Source organism: Marmota marmota, unplaced genomic scaffold (assembly GCF_001458135.2).
Source record: "Marmota marmota marmota unplaced genomic scaffold, marMar, whole genome shotgun sequence".
Classification (NCBI taxonomy): Eukaryota; Metazoa; Chordata; class Mammalia; order Rodentia; family Sciuridae; genus Marmota; species Marmota marmota.
In genome coordinates this window covers 18,007,684-18,024,979 of record NW_025999968.1, presented here as the reverse complement: position 1 = coordinate 18,024,979, position 17,296 = coordinate 18,007,684, and the positions used below count along the sequence as shown (strand labels likewise).

The 17,296-nt window shown below is 38.4% G+C and overlaps 1 pseudogene; it reads left to right on the top strand.

Annotated features, from left to right (window-relative positions):
* The first annotated feature begins 9,913 nt into the window (after positions 1 to 9,913).
* On the top strand, positions 9,914 to 11,493 carry LOC125616861 (annotated as a pseudogene).
* Positions 11,494 to 17,296: the final 5,803 nt, after the last annotated feature.

The window sequence follows — 17,296 nt, the reverse complement described above, 5'->3', positions numbered from 1 at the left end:
TGTATTTGTTAAATAGGCTATTATAAAATCTGCTTTCTTAATATGTCTCCTAACTTTCCTCAGTCTCCCTTCAGAGGCAGTGGAAGAGCTGAAATCATGAAAGCACAGACACATGCAGGGAAGAATCAAGTCCCAAAAGCCAGAGTGTGCAGGCTGAGAAAGTTCCCAAAACCATGGGTGAAAAACAGACACTCAATTAGAATCGAGAATAATTCTAGAACGTCTAGAATTGACAGAGGATTTTGAATGGTAATAAGGCTGCCTTTAAAGTTGAGTTAGAAATGTTTGTAGTAACCCACAGAGCATTTTTGCTTCCAATAATTGAACAAAAATGCATCATTCTAGAAGGGTCCTTAGAAGTCTAGAAGCTCACGTATTTAACATAAATATAATTACTCAGTGAAGCGAGTAAGAAAAAAGCCAAGACTAGAGCCCTATCACTGTTCCGTTCCCTGCCCTTTCCCTAATGACTGTTTCGTGCCCATCAACACCAAAGGAAATGAAGAGTGGCTCTCACAAACCAGCAGACATACATCTGTCCTTGTCTGTCCACAACCTGTTCAGGTTCTCTGATGTGTGCACTCTTCCTCAGACCCAGAAGTCCTAATACTGTGTAGTCAACATTTTCACATGATCAAACGTTATTTATCATCCTCCTCCCTCCTTACTTGTCCACACCAGGATGCATCTTTTCCCCACAGGGAGGAGCTCAGCAGCACAATGAGTTGATTGGAGAATTCTAAGTAGATTATTAGATATCACCAAGCACTGGTCAGGGTCCCACCCACACACCACCCCTTCCAGGACTTGAATTTTCCATCTGCCCTCTAATAGCACTCATGGTGGTCCTCCACCCCACTCGGTCATAATTCTTTTCAGGAACTCAGTGACTATAAAAATAGAAGCCCTGGGGCTGGGGTTGTGGCTCAGCAGTAGAGCGCGGGCCTAGCACCAGCGGGGCTCTGCGTATGATGCTCAGAATCCCATAAAAATAAAGGTATTATGTCCAACTACAACTAAAACAAAATATTTTTAAAAACAGAAGCCCTGTAATAACTTTGGGGATATATGAATATTACCTGGGAGTTTGATCATTGCAGATAATTTACAAAGAAAGCAGACTCTAACTTTAAAAGCATTTCATGACACCAGCAAAATTCACACCTAAAAGGAATAGATATCAAGACCAAGCTCTTTTTAGGCTCATTTTTAAAATTCTTACTTTAACATGCCCTAAGGTACTCATGCCAAGTTCAATATAGCATTTAGAACTTTTTCCAGATTCTTTCATAAGGACACTATAGATCAGTTAAAAACTAGAAATTAAATTTGAGCCTGTTTCCATGGATCTCCTCTCTGTCCCTTTTCTGACTCCTCTTCCCCTTGCCTCTACTGGTCTGATAACCTCAAGACTATAAAAATACTTAGGGATTATAAACACCTAGTAAAGGCAGCTTTTCTTTTCAATTTTTTTTAGTTGTCAATGGACATTTATTTTATTTATTTGCATGTGGTGCTGAGAATCAAACCCAGGGCCTCACACATGCTAGGCAAGCACTCTACTGCTGAGCCATAACCCAAGCCCGGTAAAGGCAGCTTTTCAATGAAGAAATTTACCCTCGAACAGATGACTACATTTAGGTTGATAGCAAATTAACTTGGGTTTCAAGGAACTATAGATGAGTACTTTTAGATTTTTTTTTTTATAACCACTTTTGGTGTACTGTTTAAATAATTGTGAAAATTTTTAAAAACAGGTAAACAAAAAGGTTATTCATAACCCCAAAACTTAGATATGCATCAATACTGTGAAGTTATTTCCGCTATTGTTTTTCTTATGTATATATTACACATATTGTTCTAAAAACCTACCTTTTAAAATCTAACATATCACTTATGTTTTTCTGTCAATGTTCTTCCATAGCCTTTTAAATACTTTGTTATATCTCATTACATCATATCTTTATGTAATCAAGCTCACATTTAATTATTAGGAACAACACTGAATTTAATATCTTTATTTCTTTGTCAATACTTCCTTAGGAAAAAATAATGGAAGAAGAATGGTTGGGTCAATGATGGTGCCAACTCTCCATGCCTTTCATACACTTTGCCAAGTTACAAGGCAGAAGGTGAACCAACACATGATCCACCCAACCTTCACTGTCCACGTTCCTGAGAACTCATTTTAAGATTATAACTGATATGGAGTCAATTATGGAAAAATTTAGAAGGCCCTTGGAAATATATTTCCATTAAGATACTATCAACATTTCATTAATGGCTACTTAATGAGAAAGAATATTTTAGGCTATTCTTTCACCCAGTTAGATGATAAAAGGATAGCAAGCAAATTGTGCATTTTAAACAGCATGTGTCACTTTTAGACTCAAACTGCAAGAGTTGCCCCTGTATTTCCAGGATTCTGGTCTGCCCTACAGATTTTGGGCTTGCCAACTCACAAATATGAACCAGTTCCTTAAAATTAATTACTTTACGTATTTTTTTAAAAATAATTAAAAATGGACAGCCTGTAAATTGATTTAAAAGAAGTATTCCTCCAATTTTTAAAATTTGTTCTAATTAGTTATACATGAATGTAGAATGCATTTTGACATATTGAACACAAATGGACTCTAAATTTAAATTAACATCTACACAAGCAATTATAATGGGCTGATGAATCACTTAGGGATCTTGGTAAGATGTGGATTCTTCCACACATCTAGGATCTAACATTTTTCCTTTCTAACAAGTTCAGGGTGATGTGGCAGTGCTGGGGCAACACTTTGAATAGCAAGATTCCTGTACAACTTTCAGTAGCTGACAAACCCTTGTAGGGTCTCTCTCAAATCACCCATATATCTAGAAACACTTATTTCAATTTAAGAACCTAGTTTCAGAAGTGAGGAATCTAAAATTTTATTTTCAATACCATCACATCCATTTTTACAAAACTGGCTACTTATGTAATGTGCCACAAAGACAGACCAGTGTCCCTCTGAAGGTTTTCTATTAAAAATTATAACCATATACTAATCTAAGGACATATTTTATTCTGCTTTTAAGTATTCTATTTAAAGATTTCTACCGATATAGTATATAACAGGTAAATCTAAATGAATGTTATTGTGTGTGTGTGTGTGTGTATTTACATAGAAAGGACTTAGGCTGTCATATTCTTCCCCTTGATGGTACTCCCTCCAGTTGCCTAAGCTTAAGAAATTCTGCACACAATGTATGATATGTCAAGATCATTGTATTGTCTTGAGCAACCAATAAAAAATTTTAAGAAAAAAAAGAAATTCTGCACACAAGTATTTCCAGAATTGCATTCCATCAACCTAGATGACAACTTTATCAACCTAGGAGGGATAACAGTCCCTAGTCTTCCCTTCTCTCTCTATAGTGCCATTTATAGGCTGAATGTTTGGGCCCCAGCAATAAACAGAAGCAGATGGGTCCTAAAGATCTAATGTAAATAAATGTTCTTTGACCAACAAAAATAAACAAGCAAACTGAACTTTCAAAATTTGCATGTATTTCTAAAACAATGCTGGCTTCTTATGAACTAAATGATTGTGTCTCCACAAATTTAATTTAAATTCCTCAATGATACTTGCTGAAAACTGTATTCAAATACCAATAATCACATTCTTAAATAGAACTCACTTTCATGAAATATATTTTTCAACATTTTACATGGCAAATCATACCAAGAAGAACAAAACAACAGAGAAATTACTCAGGCAACATACGTCAAATCCTTTTTCACCTGTGTGGATAGTTCAAGCTTATTGGTACAGAACACTGAGAAAGACCCCATTAAGACAGCTGATAGGAACTTATCATTCCTTAATTGTTTTTGTTGAATGAAGTCATATGCTAGTGGTTCCAAATCACCCAAAAAGCTTCTTTGTTAATTACTTATCAATTACTCAAAAAGGTTGTTGGGAGGTGACAAGAAGAGAAAGACATAAGCCAAGAAAGGTGGCCAACCAGGTCAGTACTGACTGTTTCCCTCTAGGAAGAAGACTGTTACAGAGTCAAGGCTCTTTCTTAAAGATGTAACTTGCTGCTCAGAGGGACAAGCTAGTAATTGGTAAAATATTAACCTTTGTTATTTAATAATGAGACACTAAAAAAACAGACAACTTTTAGGGTAGCTATTATTTTTGAAAAGCAGGAAATAACAAAGGTGAGGAAGGAAGTGAAAAAAATTAATCCTTGTGTCTTGCCGGTAGGAATGTAAAATGATACAGCTGCTAAAACAGTAGGGCAATTCCTCACAAGGTTAAATATAGAACTACCGTAGGATCCCGCATTTCCACTTCTGCATATACACCCAAAAGAACTGAAAGCAGAGACCCGGACATTTGCACATCAGTGTTCACAGCAGCATCATTCACAGGAGCCAAAACTGGAAGTAGCCCAAGTTATTTAACAACAGATGATTGAATCAACAAAATGTAGTGTATATATACACATACATGAAGTATTATTGAGCCTTTAAAAGAAATGACATTTTGACACATGCTACAATCTGGATAGGCTTAACATTATTCTCACTAGAATAAGCCAGACAAAGGACAAATACCATATAATTTCACTTTCATAAGGTACCCAGGAGAGGCAAATTTGTGGATACAGAAGGTAGAGCGGGGTCTAAGGATATGGCTCAGTGGTAGAGCACTTACCTAGCATGGATGTGTGAGGTCCTGAGTTCAATTGCCAGCACTGGAGGAAAAAAAAAAAAAAGGTAGAATGGTTGTTACCAGTGGCTAGAGGAAGAGGAGGTAGGGAATCATTGTTTAATGAGTGCAGTGTTTCTATCCGAAATGATGAAAACATTCTGGAGATCAACTGCGGTCATTCACAATGAGAATGTACTTAATGCTACCAAATTATAGACTTAAAATGGTTGAAGTGGTAAATTTTGAGACATATATTTTATTGTAATTTTTAAAATAAAAAGAATTAAACCATTGCATGAAGAGCCTCATTAAAAACTTTCCTTTCCTTTTTATTCTTTATAAATATGGACAATTATCAAAAATTAAAAAAACTAGTAAAAGTAGATCTTAAATAAGTACATGAACTTACAACACTTTTGTTTTCTTTAACTATTGATTATAAAGTATCAGACCCAACAATATGTCAATTTTCAAGGACATCCTGCTAGGGACACCCATAGGACATGCTTCCCCTGCCAGCATACACCTATATTGTATTTACCTGAAGGTCTAGAATCCTACTGACCAACATATTAGATAAGGGCATTTGGTCTTCTCCCCACACTGCTGGGAACATTCCCCCAGTAGTCAGGGGGAAACTGGAACCCAGTCCCAAGCTGTTTTACCTATATCTTGCTTCTTATGCACTAAATGATTGTGACCCCCCCCCAAACTGCATGTGTTATTGCCTTGACTCCCTATATGACAATACTTGAGGGAAAGCCTTTGGAAAATTAAGTTTAAATGCAAACTTAGCTTTGGGCCTCATGGTGGAATTAGCGTCCATTTAGGAGAAAGAGACAACAGTGATCACTCTGTCTCCCTCCCTCTCTCGGTCCTATGTGAGAATACAACAAGAAAACAGCTATCTGGGAGCCAGGAAGAGGCTCTCACCAGAATTGAAAATTCTGGCATCTTGATCATATATTTCTCAGCTTCCAGAGTTGTGAGAATAAATGCCTATTGTTAAACCTGCCCAGTCATTGACACTTTGTTACAGCAGCCAGAGCTAAGATAACTTCTCATTGAGACCAATTATCCTGATTGCATAAGTAAACTCGTATCTAAGTATGTATCTTTAGAAATAATCATTTAATGTATAAACCTTATGTATTTCTGTAGGACTTTTCTACCTCTGAAGTTCAGTGTCTAGACTTTTGTACTAGGGATACTCCCCAAACAAGTGCATGGAAATCCCTCGTGAAGGTGAGAAGGGAAAGGCAAAGCTCCTTCGAATTGGTCCCCAAGTCCTCGTTTCATGTAACATGGTCCCAGATCCAGTGATTAAACTGTAAGGAACTATAAACGATGAAAAAACCTTAAAAAGGAAAATGAAAATTGTTTTCAAAACAGTCACATTTCAGGACCAAGGGAAATTGAAGGAATCAGCGCATCATTGGCTCTTCAGGGTTTGCCATCTTTTACCTCTGATATACAAGTTGCCAACATTTATATCAGAGTGCTCATTCTCCACCCCATCCCTTGGCCTACAGGAGTCAGACATATCTTTGTACACCAGATTGACCTTGCCTTTGACAAAAATATCAGTGGCTCTTTGTTCCCTATCCTTTGTTTGTCTCCGTCACTTCCATCCCAGTCCCAATGTCAAGACCTGACGGCTGGTTCAATGGATCATATATACCCCTAGATCCAGGAGGTAAAGCTGGATAACCACCCCCAAATCCTGAATGTGCAGTGGTGACAGTGGAGGTATTGTTGGGAGGAAGAGGACATAAACAAATGCCCAAGAGAGGAGCAACAGCAGAAGCCACCCCAACCTGACAATCATGCAGAAGACTTAGTCCTTTTGCCCTCACTCACCCATAGGACAAGAACACCATCTGTCCTATTGTTCCTGAGTGATTCCTCTTCTAATGTGGGCAAAAGATTGGTAGCGGGGAGATACCTGGCTCTAGTGTGCTCAAGCTCTCCAAGTTCCCTGATGTGGTGGTGTGTCTGGACTCTACCATTACCATCGAAAATTCTGAGATTAACTGTGGTGCCAGGAAGCCATGGGAACAGAACCAAAGCTGGCGCCTCAGTTGTAAGCATATAGTATGCCTAATTAATCCCACCTGGTTTCACACGATTATCTAAACAGAAGTGCCTTTGGCATTATTTGAATCACAGAATTAGCCCTGGCTTCTGCTTGGTAGCTTCAGAGCCCTTTCTTCAAAGCATGCAGCAATACAAGCATAAGGAATAATTGGCTTTTTAATAATAATGTGTGCCTTGGACAAGAAAAATATCCTAAGTTAAATGTAACCAGAAATATAATCAATAAGCACTAAATACTTATTGTAAGTAGTGCCAAATGTAATTTTTTTTTTTAACTTTTTTGGAAATCATGATAGTTTAAACATGAATGAAATTCATAGCTTACCAAGTATTTCTACCAACTTTCCAATTTGAAAGGAAAATAATGTCACAGCAACTACAATCTACAAACAGCATAAGAAGACAAAGGCCAAAGTTTATGCAGACTTTGCAGAAATTCACAATACTAGATAACTCACTCATGGGGAAAAAAAAATATTTGGCTTAAGCCACAGACTGTTTTCAGGAGTTACTATGTTTTGATAATACCTGTTCTTTATAATCTTTATATTTCAGTCTCTAAAGAAAGTGAAATAGGACTTTTTACTTCATTGGTATGCATAGGAGAAGTCCAAGGAAACACTTCCATGAAACTTGCTGTTGTAGACAAGCTATTTAATTGCAGCCATGTGTTTGATGGGGACTCTGCACAATAAGGCAAGTCCTCAACATTAGAAATGATGACTGATGTTCTTGTCAAATCTTGCCAGCATCTGGCAACCATGACTCACCTAAACCCGAGTGGTTGTTTCTTAGTGGTGATTTCCCATTTATGACCCACCAGAGTTCTGGGTGGCCTGTAGAATATCTGGGATTTATGGCTGTCCTTCCCCTAGCAAGGCAAATGCTTCAAGTATTATTGCTGGAATGATACCTAATTTAGTCACTCCAAAATCAAATGAGGAATGCTATGAGATCTAGGTTACCATCAGCATGACTCTTTCATGAGCAAAAGGAAAAACTGCCGACACATACAACATATTCTTCAGAGCCAGGTCAAGAAAGGAATCAGCCTTTGCCACTTCAAAAAAGAAGAAACAAGGAGACAGATTCTACCCTGGATAAGCCCAGATACCTTTTCTTCACTGCTGAGAGGATTCTTCTCTGTTCAGGGTTCTAATATACATTAAATCACTTTGCACTATATTTCTCTAAATTGTGAATTTCAATTTTTCAAGGAAAATTCGACCTTTAAAAGAGTATTTTCCCATTACAAAAATGATTCAAATTTGGGCCTGGGACTATATGTAGCTCAGTGGAGTGGAGTGCTTGCCTAGCACATGTGAGGCATTGGGTTCAATCCTTAAGCCATATAAAAATAAATGAAATAAAGGCATTCTGTCCATCTACAAAAAAAGTTTTTAAATGGTTCAAATTTGTCACTAAGACATCATCCCTTCAATTTTAAAAGGGTAATGCCCTTGGAAGAGTGATACCATAAGCATTTAACATTAGTTACATTTACTATGATTAAAAGAAAATTTTGATTTTATTTGGGAAGAAATAAAGATTTTGACTCTCCCTAATAAAGAATAGGAACACAGATGAGAAGATAAGCAATTAGCTTTCAGACCAAACTTCAACATCCATTTTAAATGCACTTCAGTTAAGCAGACAATGATGTATAATCCCAACCTCTTTGGATAGAATTCATCTGGGTTCAGGTATTTTAATGTTCTTAATTTCACCTTTAATTAATTTATTCATTCAACATTTATTGAGCATCTGCAAGCATCTACTATACGTCAGGCACTGTTACAGATGCTGGGGATGCAGCAGTCAACAAAATAGGCAAAAATCTCTGAACTTGTGGAAAGTTAAGTTCACTATAATATATTAAAATAGAGATACATTGATATTCAAATTTATAAGGCAGTCACCCTACATGCACCTACAACTCAGCACAAACACATAGTATACAGTTGTGATTCTCATTGCTCACCAACTCTCCTTTCCTAAGGATTCACAAGATGGTAGCATCTCCAGTCACAACATCAAAAATTTAAGTTAATCCTTGTGCTTTTTTTCCTCTTGTGTTCTTTCTCTACTGGATTGCACTGTCATTTGACCATCTCCACCCCTCTCCTCTGGAACACCACCTTCCTCCAAGAGGAGCTACCCCACAAGGACTGGCCGGTGGTAGGGACAAACAGCCACATCTGACCTGCTCAGTGTTTCTCAAAGCTTTCCTCTTGTCCCATTCCTTCCCATGACTTCTTTGACTTGCATGATCTTAAACATGCCAGGAATGTAGAACTACCTTCTTCAGTTCATTTCATCTTGATTGCTCAGTGGAAAACAACAAATTGTTTCCTTTTTATGAGTTGGACTATTAATTCTTCAGGCCAACTCCCTGTTATTCAGCTGTAGAAACTAGTTTCTGGAACATTGCAAAACAATTCCTTCTGCTCAAATATTACTTCTTCCACCCATCTCCTAAAAACTTTCTGAAGCACAAATGCCACCCTGGGACATTCTGATCCAAGAGATCAGAATGGGACCCACACAGCTGTATCTTTTATTTTTAACAACATGGTCATTTCAATGTGCATGCAAGTTTGAGAATATTGTCCAGAGATCTAGTTGGTTAAAATACACTAAGAATAAACTCTGCATGATTCAACTTTTTCACACATGTACCTAACCACTCAATTTCTCCTTCTTCCTCTAGATATATCAACTTCTACCCACTTGTTCAAATCAAACATTACAAATTTGTGGCTAAATTTGGTTGCACCATTCAAGATCTTCCCAACACCAACCACTTTTATATTCCTAAGTGATCTTAGTCTAGGCACTGCTTTCTATTTGGCTCTTTTCATACTTTATTTCTAATTTATCTGTATTAGATTCTAGCCAACATTAAGGGTAACAGCCTTGTCTAGACTAGGCTTTTTAGGTTTTAAAAATAATCAGTGAGCAAAAAAATAGCCTGAAAAACAACAGGTTTACAACAATAGGCAAACAATAACCTAGAAACCAAATAACAGTCTATCAAAGTGTTAGTCTGCTGCCCCTAAACCTTCCATTCAAAAGAACTAAGCAGAATACTGAGCCTGGCCTGGCGCACATGAGCACCAATGGTCCATCAGCTTCTTAGGAAAAGGCTGCGTAAGAAGAAGGTGTAGGAAGAGCAACCCAGCCAAGGAGGGTTAGATAGTCCCTATCTGCTACCATCAACCTCAGAAACAAAGCAGCACAAAACAGCCAGCATATGAGCAGGAGCAGGAAAGAAGGAAGATGATGGGACAGCTACCAGCTCATGTGGCAGATTGTGGTACCAGGTATACAAAACTGGAACATGCTACAAATACAGACCATGGTTTATTAAACTCCATGTCAATCCCTTTATTACTCTTTTATGCTACTGAAGAATTAGCAAAATTGGTCAAGCAAGTTCAAAACAGGGCAGTAAAAAGAGCTGGTGTCCTAGACTTCTTCATTGGGGATTAATAGGAAAAGCCACATTTACCACAAAGTGGCCAATCCATCACGGTTGGATTGAAGACTGTCAATGGAAAGGTTTATGGAGCAGTGATCCATAAATACTTATAGCAGAACCTACAAGTCATTACTTGCTTTTGACTAAACCTCCACTAAATGATCAAGAAAACAGAATATGCTACTGAAATATTGTTTGAGTCTTTCCATATTTCAACTTGTACATAATCTGGCAGATGGGATTCTGCAAAGGCAAGAACAAAGTATCAAAGTAGGAAAACAGCCACTGACCAGTATGGGAATAGGGAGTAAGGATGGCATCATTTCTGTCCATCTATGACTGAAGGATATGTGGTTGGCAACTGGTAAGCACGTTCCAATCACAGGGTGAGCTATCACATATTTCATTCAGCAGCTGCTCAGAGGCTAAGGAGTAGGAATTCCTCCACCGCAATCCCTGGAAACATCTATGACAGTAAAGGAGTGCTATAGTTATGTCTGCCCAGATTTAGTAAAAGAATTTAACAAGTATGATACAGATGGGCCAAGTGGATTAAACAGTATACTGGGATCAAGACAATCTCAAAGAAAGAATTTTCCATTGACGTTGGTTATAAGAGGTCCTTGGGACCTGAAGTATTTTTTTCATCCAAAATTTGCTAATCCTGACTTTATACAACCTACCAAAGAAGTGGTAGATGAAGTAATTCCAAATTATCTTGTTAATATTGAAGTTTTCACTACAAGAGTTCTGAACTCACTGAACTCAATATGTAGGAACTCATATTTTACTCTATTAGTTGAATTCTTTTGGTTTTAAGGAAACTTTTCCCTCTCTGCTTGTTTCTTTTAAAAAAATCCATTTTAATTGAAATATAGTAATTGTACATTTTTATCAGACAACAGTGTGAATTGGTATACATATTCAATGTGTAATGATCAGGTCATAGTAATTGGCATAGCCATAATTTCAGACATATATTGTGTATTTGTGTTGAAACATTCAAAACCTCTCTGCCATCTATCTCCAAATATTCAATTAATTGTTGTCAACCACAGTTAACCTACTGTCCTATTTCCTCTCTATTCTTTAGTGGTAATATTAAATAGCAAGCTGGCACAATTTATAGGCAACTATTTTTCATAAGTCTGACAAGACTATTGTATTGTTCCATTGTTGCAATAACGTAAAATTTATAATTTTTACAAAAGATGCATGTAGATTTTGGTGGAACTTCCATGAAAATATGAGTTCCCAGAACAACTTATTTTTTTCTAAGAAAAAGGCTGAAATATTAAATGAATCCAAATGTTAAAGGACTCCATGCTAAGTCTCAGCTATTAAATTTAGATTTACATTGCATGCAACCTTTGTACACTCTATCCTCCAGTTGTTTTTTATACAAATGGAAGTGCTGCTGGGTGATGCCCTTTAGTGAGTTTTGATGCTCTCATCAGTTCTCACCTTCTTACCCATTCTCCTGACTCTATCAAGCCAATCATAGCATGTCTGAGCAGTAGTATGCCCAGAAATTTACAAGGCAAGAGAAGACCCACAGTGGATGGGAGTCATCATTCCACTTTACATCAAGACTGTCGTCAATACTATTTGTTTTTAATGCTGAAAAGATTAAGAAGTCCAGTAGGTGACAGAGACAATCAGTAGTCTGTTTCTATTAAGCAAGAATTTACCTAGTATATGTGGCATGTTCAGCATTGTGCTATTGGGACATAAACCTAAAATATAGCACTATTCAAGAAGTTTGCAACACAGTTGGAAAAACAAGATACACACACAAACTTTTAGGCAAAATGTAGGCATCCAGAAAGACAAGGTATGGTATTCCTGAAATGAGGTTAATCACCTCATTTCAACTCGTTTTGTTTGCTCCTGATGTTGGCTACATTGACTCCAGGTTCCCTTTGATTACAATGTTTAGGTAACGGGAACAAAAAAATATCTGTTATTTCCTAAGTATCTTGTTCCTCTACTGATGCTCCAAATAACTGAGAAGTCATCTTCTCCCTCTGTAATTCCATTATACTACAACACAACACAGAATTTCCTTCTAACCTCAGTGTTTGACAGACTTCACCTTGTCCCTGGATGAAGGCCGTAGCAGGATCTAGGAGAATTGAGCTAGAGGCCAATTGGAACAAATCACTCCATGCTGTATGCAGCTTCCTACTACTGGATGCTGACAGATGGTTCTTAAACCCAGTTTATGCAACTTGACTCTTCTTCCCTTCAGAAGGGGTTTCCCTCAGTCCTCAATGCAAAGGTCCCCATGTGAGCCCATCCCACAATTTCCCCCCCCCAAAAAAATGTCCATTTTGACTGATCAGAGGCCAACATTAGAATCCCCATTACAATACAAAAAATTTAGAACCTGACAAACAAAACTGTCCCATCCAACCAAGCTTACCCTCTTTGACTAGCTATAGAAAATTGACAGTGTCCTCAAAAAAGATGTGACCAGGTACTAGCCCGTAACCCCTAGGACCTATGATATGGTCCTATCTGAAAACAGGGTCTTTACAGATGTATTTAAGTTAAGGATCTCTGGGTGTTATCACCCAGGGTTTAGCACGGGACCTAAATGTCTCATAAGGGAATTGAGAAAAGGATTTAAGGATAATAACAGAGAAGAAGACCATGTGAAGACAGTTTGGGTGATGCCTCTACAAGCCAAGGAACACCAAGGATTGCAGACAACCCCAAAAGCTAAGGAAAACACAGACCCTTAGAGTCTCCAGAAGGAATTGACCCTGCCGACACCTGAGTTCCAGGACTTCTACTTTCCACGATTGTTGTTTTAAGCCACCACACCTATAGTGATTTTTCACAGCAGCCTTCAAAAACAAATATAGTAATAGTCTCATATTGTCCCCGAAATATACTATCCTTTCTCCCACCCCTATAACTTTGCTTAATTATTCCCCCCCAACAGAATGGCATATATCATTCTCATTTTCTCTTATCCTTCCCAGCCTTTAGGACCTCTCTCAGATGCTAATTATTTCAAACAAGTTTCCACAGCTGATCCTAACCACTAATGTTCTTAACCATTCATCTTGATATGCATAATAAGCTGTCTTCTCCTACTGAAGGTTCCATATTTCCTTAAAGAAATTGAAAGTTCCATGAATACAGTCTTATGGTATCCCTACCTAGCCTTAAACTGATAAGAGCCATACAAAGACATCTTTATTTACTGTATTCCACTGAGAAAGCCAAGAAAATGGGCTTCACAAGCTGATAGGTAACAGCTGCTGCCCATTGATATCAATAACCAAATACCAGCAATGTTACAGGAGACTCACTCCCCAAATTTTATTAGAGTCCTTATTTGGAATGGAATGAACAATATCCCACCTCATTCCCCAGAGGTACTGCTCAAGGTTCAAATTATCACTCCAAAAGCTGTTACTGTCACCCTGTGAAATAAGAGGATCCACAGAAGTTTCCCACAGCAAGACTACATAAACCATATAAACCGTGTTATATAATTAGTGATAATGAAGATCACTGATGTTTTAGGTGGCAGTCTGAAGCTGCTGCAGCTGGAATAGGAATTAAAAGGAAGACTAATGGTGAAATAAAAAGAAAACAACCAAGTGTTTAATCTTCCTTTGTAATTCAAGCATAAAATAAATATTTTCTCAGAGTGGAATAGCCTTGAACAGATGATTGCAAATTATATTTCCTTCTTTCATGCCAACCAAAGGCTTTAGATAAACATTGTTATTTCCATACTTTCTTGCCCATGAATTTTCAGGACCCTCAAATAGGGACTCATGACTCAAATCCCTGTAAAACTTAGATGCCCTGAGATTTTCCAGGGGAAAGCGGACCTTGCTACAGGGCTGGACATAAAATGGAGTCAGACCTGCCATGAGGACAGACGCTTCTCCCTCCGGCTTTTTCTGTTAACAGAATAAGAGTTGTCTAATGACTAAGTGGGTGGGACTGGGAGGACACCTAAGTAAACACATTGAGACACAAAATCTTCAAGAAAATTTCCCTGAGTCAATCTTGGGCCAGGACATTGCCTGCCTTGTAATGGAGTGGAATCAATGTGGTTGACAAAATCTCCTAATATTCTCCAAACCAACAAGTCGCTGCTTCCCATAGTTATCCTGGAATCCCATACTGTGGACATGAGGTGCTGGTTAGGGGAACGAGTGATACTCTATTAGCAACAAGATTAGCTAAGCAAGGATTTCACATCCAGACTCCACACGTACCACAGAAGCAATTCTGCCATTCATTTGTTCCCCACCCTTCCCCCGACCTCCTGCCACACCTGCTCCTGCAGAACCTCACCTGATCCATCCAGATGGTTATATTTCTGCCAAGAACAAATGTTTTATTCTCTGTTTTAACTTGGTCACGTTGAGTTCTCAGTGTTAGAAATAAAAATCAAACACATGCTGCAAAGTGGGTGGGCAGGCAAACCTCGATTCTGCCAGAAGAGTGAGGGAGGCAACCTGATTAACAAGCAGCCTGGGTAGACAGTCCACCTGTTTATATATCTAAGGCAGGGCTGTCCTGTCCCTGATTGGAGGATTTGGGGGTTCAATCTATGTGATTGGCTAATTTTAAAATTAGGGCAGGGCAAAGAGGTCTATAATTAAAATGGTTACAGTTGGATCCAATTAAGACTGAATAGTATATTCTGAAAATGGGCTACCAGACTTTCTATTTCTTATATCAAGAAAAGAAAGATGCTGTGGTTGTTCTTATCTTGCTTGCTCTCGTGTGTGCATGTGCACACAGAAGTGCATTCATTTGGGGAGCCAGTTTTGGCTCATTATTTCCTTTTTCATGAATCCACTTTCATTTAGTAGATTATTAAGCATCAAAAAACTTTCCTAAGATACTGAGGGGAAAATAGAATAAAATAAGCCATTGGCCCTTTGTCATTGTGTGTGGTACACAAGGTCCTGTTGCTGGCTCAGTAGTAGGGACAGTACATACATGTAGAGGTGGCAGGATTGAGGACTGGCGCAAGCACCAGCCACCTTCACCTTGCTGAGTCTCCCAAGCCTTCCTGGTGGGCCATCTCTCAGAGACCTACAGTCTTTTCCTGAAATCTATTTTCTATTGTCAACACACAGATCTGAAAATAGTTTTGTGTATTCCAGAATTATCTCTCTCAAGCTGGGCTATACTAGAATCACCTGGGAAATTTAATCCATCCTAAAAACTGATGGCTGGACCCCACCCTAGATATTTTGGTTTAATTGACACAGGATGGTTCTCTGGAATCAGGTGGATTGAAAAATTCCCAGGTGGCTATATATGTGACATAGATTAAGAGAACCAGGAGGGCAGAGAGACTGTCAGACTTACAGCCTTATTTTCAAATGGCACATCCCTATGTAAATTCATGTTTGCAAATAGATTTGGAAGGAAAGTGAGACACTAATTCCTCTCATCATAAGTATCTTAACTAACCCTTCTTCTGCTCATTTATTTCAACCATCTGCCTTTCAATTATAGCCCAAACCAAATATAAAACTGTTGTAAACAACATCGTTTTACTTCAATTTACTGTCTCAATGGGAAGATCTGATTGTTGGCATTACATTCTATAGTAAAAAGAAGAATATACCATCCTAAGGGACATCAGAATGTGTCCATAGTACAGTATCCTTAATTCATTTCTTTTTTCCAAATCCAACACTGGAAGGGCCCTAGCTTTCCTATTTCGTGCAACCACCACAGGCTATTTTAATTAGAATAAAGTGTAGGTAATTATTCAAAAAGTCTTATTCTATTAAAAGCAAGAAGCAAATCATTTTTCCTGAAATTGCTGGTGAATAACATCCTGATGTGACATATTGTCATAACTCAAGTGAGGACAAGGCCATTTTATCAGATTTTCCTCTGCCTCATAAAATTCTCCACTCCTTCAGAGCCTACAATTTAATTACAAAAAGAAACTATAAACTACCCGCTGAGTGCAGAAGGAAGAATTAGCCATCATCTTTATTTATGAATGTTCTAAACAAAGAAGTGGCAAATATGGATAGTAGATGGCTCCCAGGGTCATCTAGGGGGTAAAAATAGGGCCACTATATATTAACAGTTGGATTTCCTGGTGGTGTTCTCCATCTACTCTGCCAAAACCCAGTCCTCTCTCAGATAACACTTGAAGAACCCTAGGAGCCTTCGAGGGTTCTGGAACTCCATGCTTGTGTTTGCTTTCATTGTCTGCCCTTCCCCCTGTTCTCCAGCTCACTGACCTGATGGTATCTGTTTCAGAGGAATCCAGAGCTGTGAGCTGCACCTGCTAAAGATGAGGGCACAGCTGCCTACACTCAGTGCCAGGCTATTACTCCCAAGGCACAGTCTTCATTCCTGGAGCAGTTGCTACTGAAGAGCTGACCATCAACATCCATAGAGGCTCTAGATGAATGGCTGTTTCACATATGACTCCTTCTGGAGTCCCCTTGCCCTGAGACCCCATGCATGACTCCATGGATCCTCACTGGAGAACAATACAGTTGAAAAGCATTTGTTCCTTTTAAAATTACCCCTTCTTCAAAATCATGCATGTTCTTCCTCACTTTCTCTAATGAAATTTTTTTATTGGGAACTCTTGGAGTTCACTGACTTGCCTGGTCCAAACCCTGGGCTTCTGGATGTATTTGCTCATTCATTCATTCAGGGACTATGCTAGATGTTAAGGAAACAGTAATGGTGTAGACAGATTTAGGCCCCTCCTCACACACTGAGTGCAGTGAGCTGGAGAGCTGGGGGAAGTTCAGGATGCTATGCACAGGCAGAGGACCCATGCTTCCTCCTCATATTTATTTCATCAAGGAAAGTTTCCCAAAGGAAAAAAATAGACTTTAAACTTAAAAGAATGAGCAAAACTAGGCAGACAAGGCAGAGGGCAAGCCAGAGCAAGAGAGTGAGGGTTGGAGGAAGGGATGATTCCAGACATAAAGAACATCATGCATGAAGCCCCAGAGGGTTAGATAGATAGCCCATCAAATTCCAAAAACAGAAACTC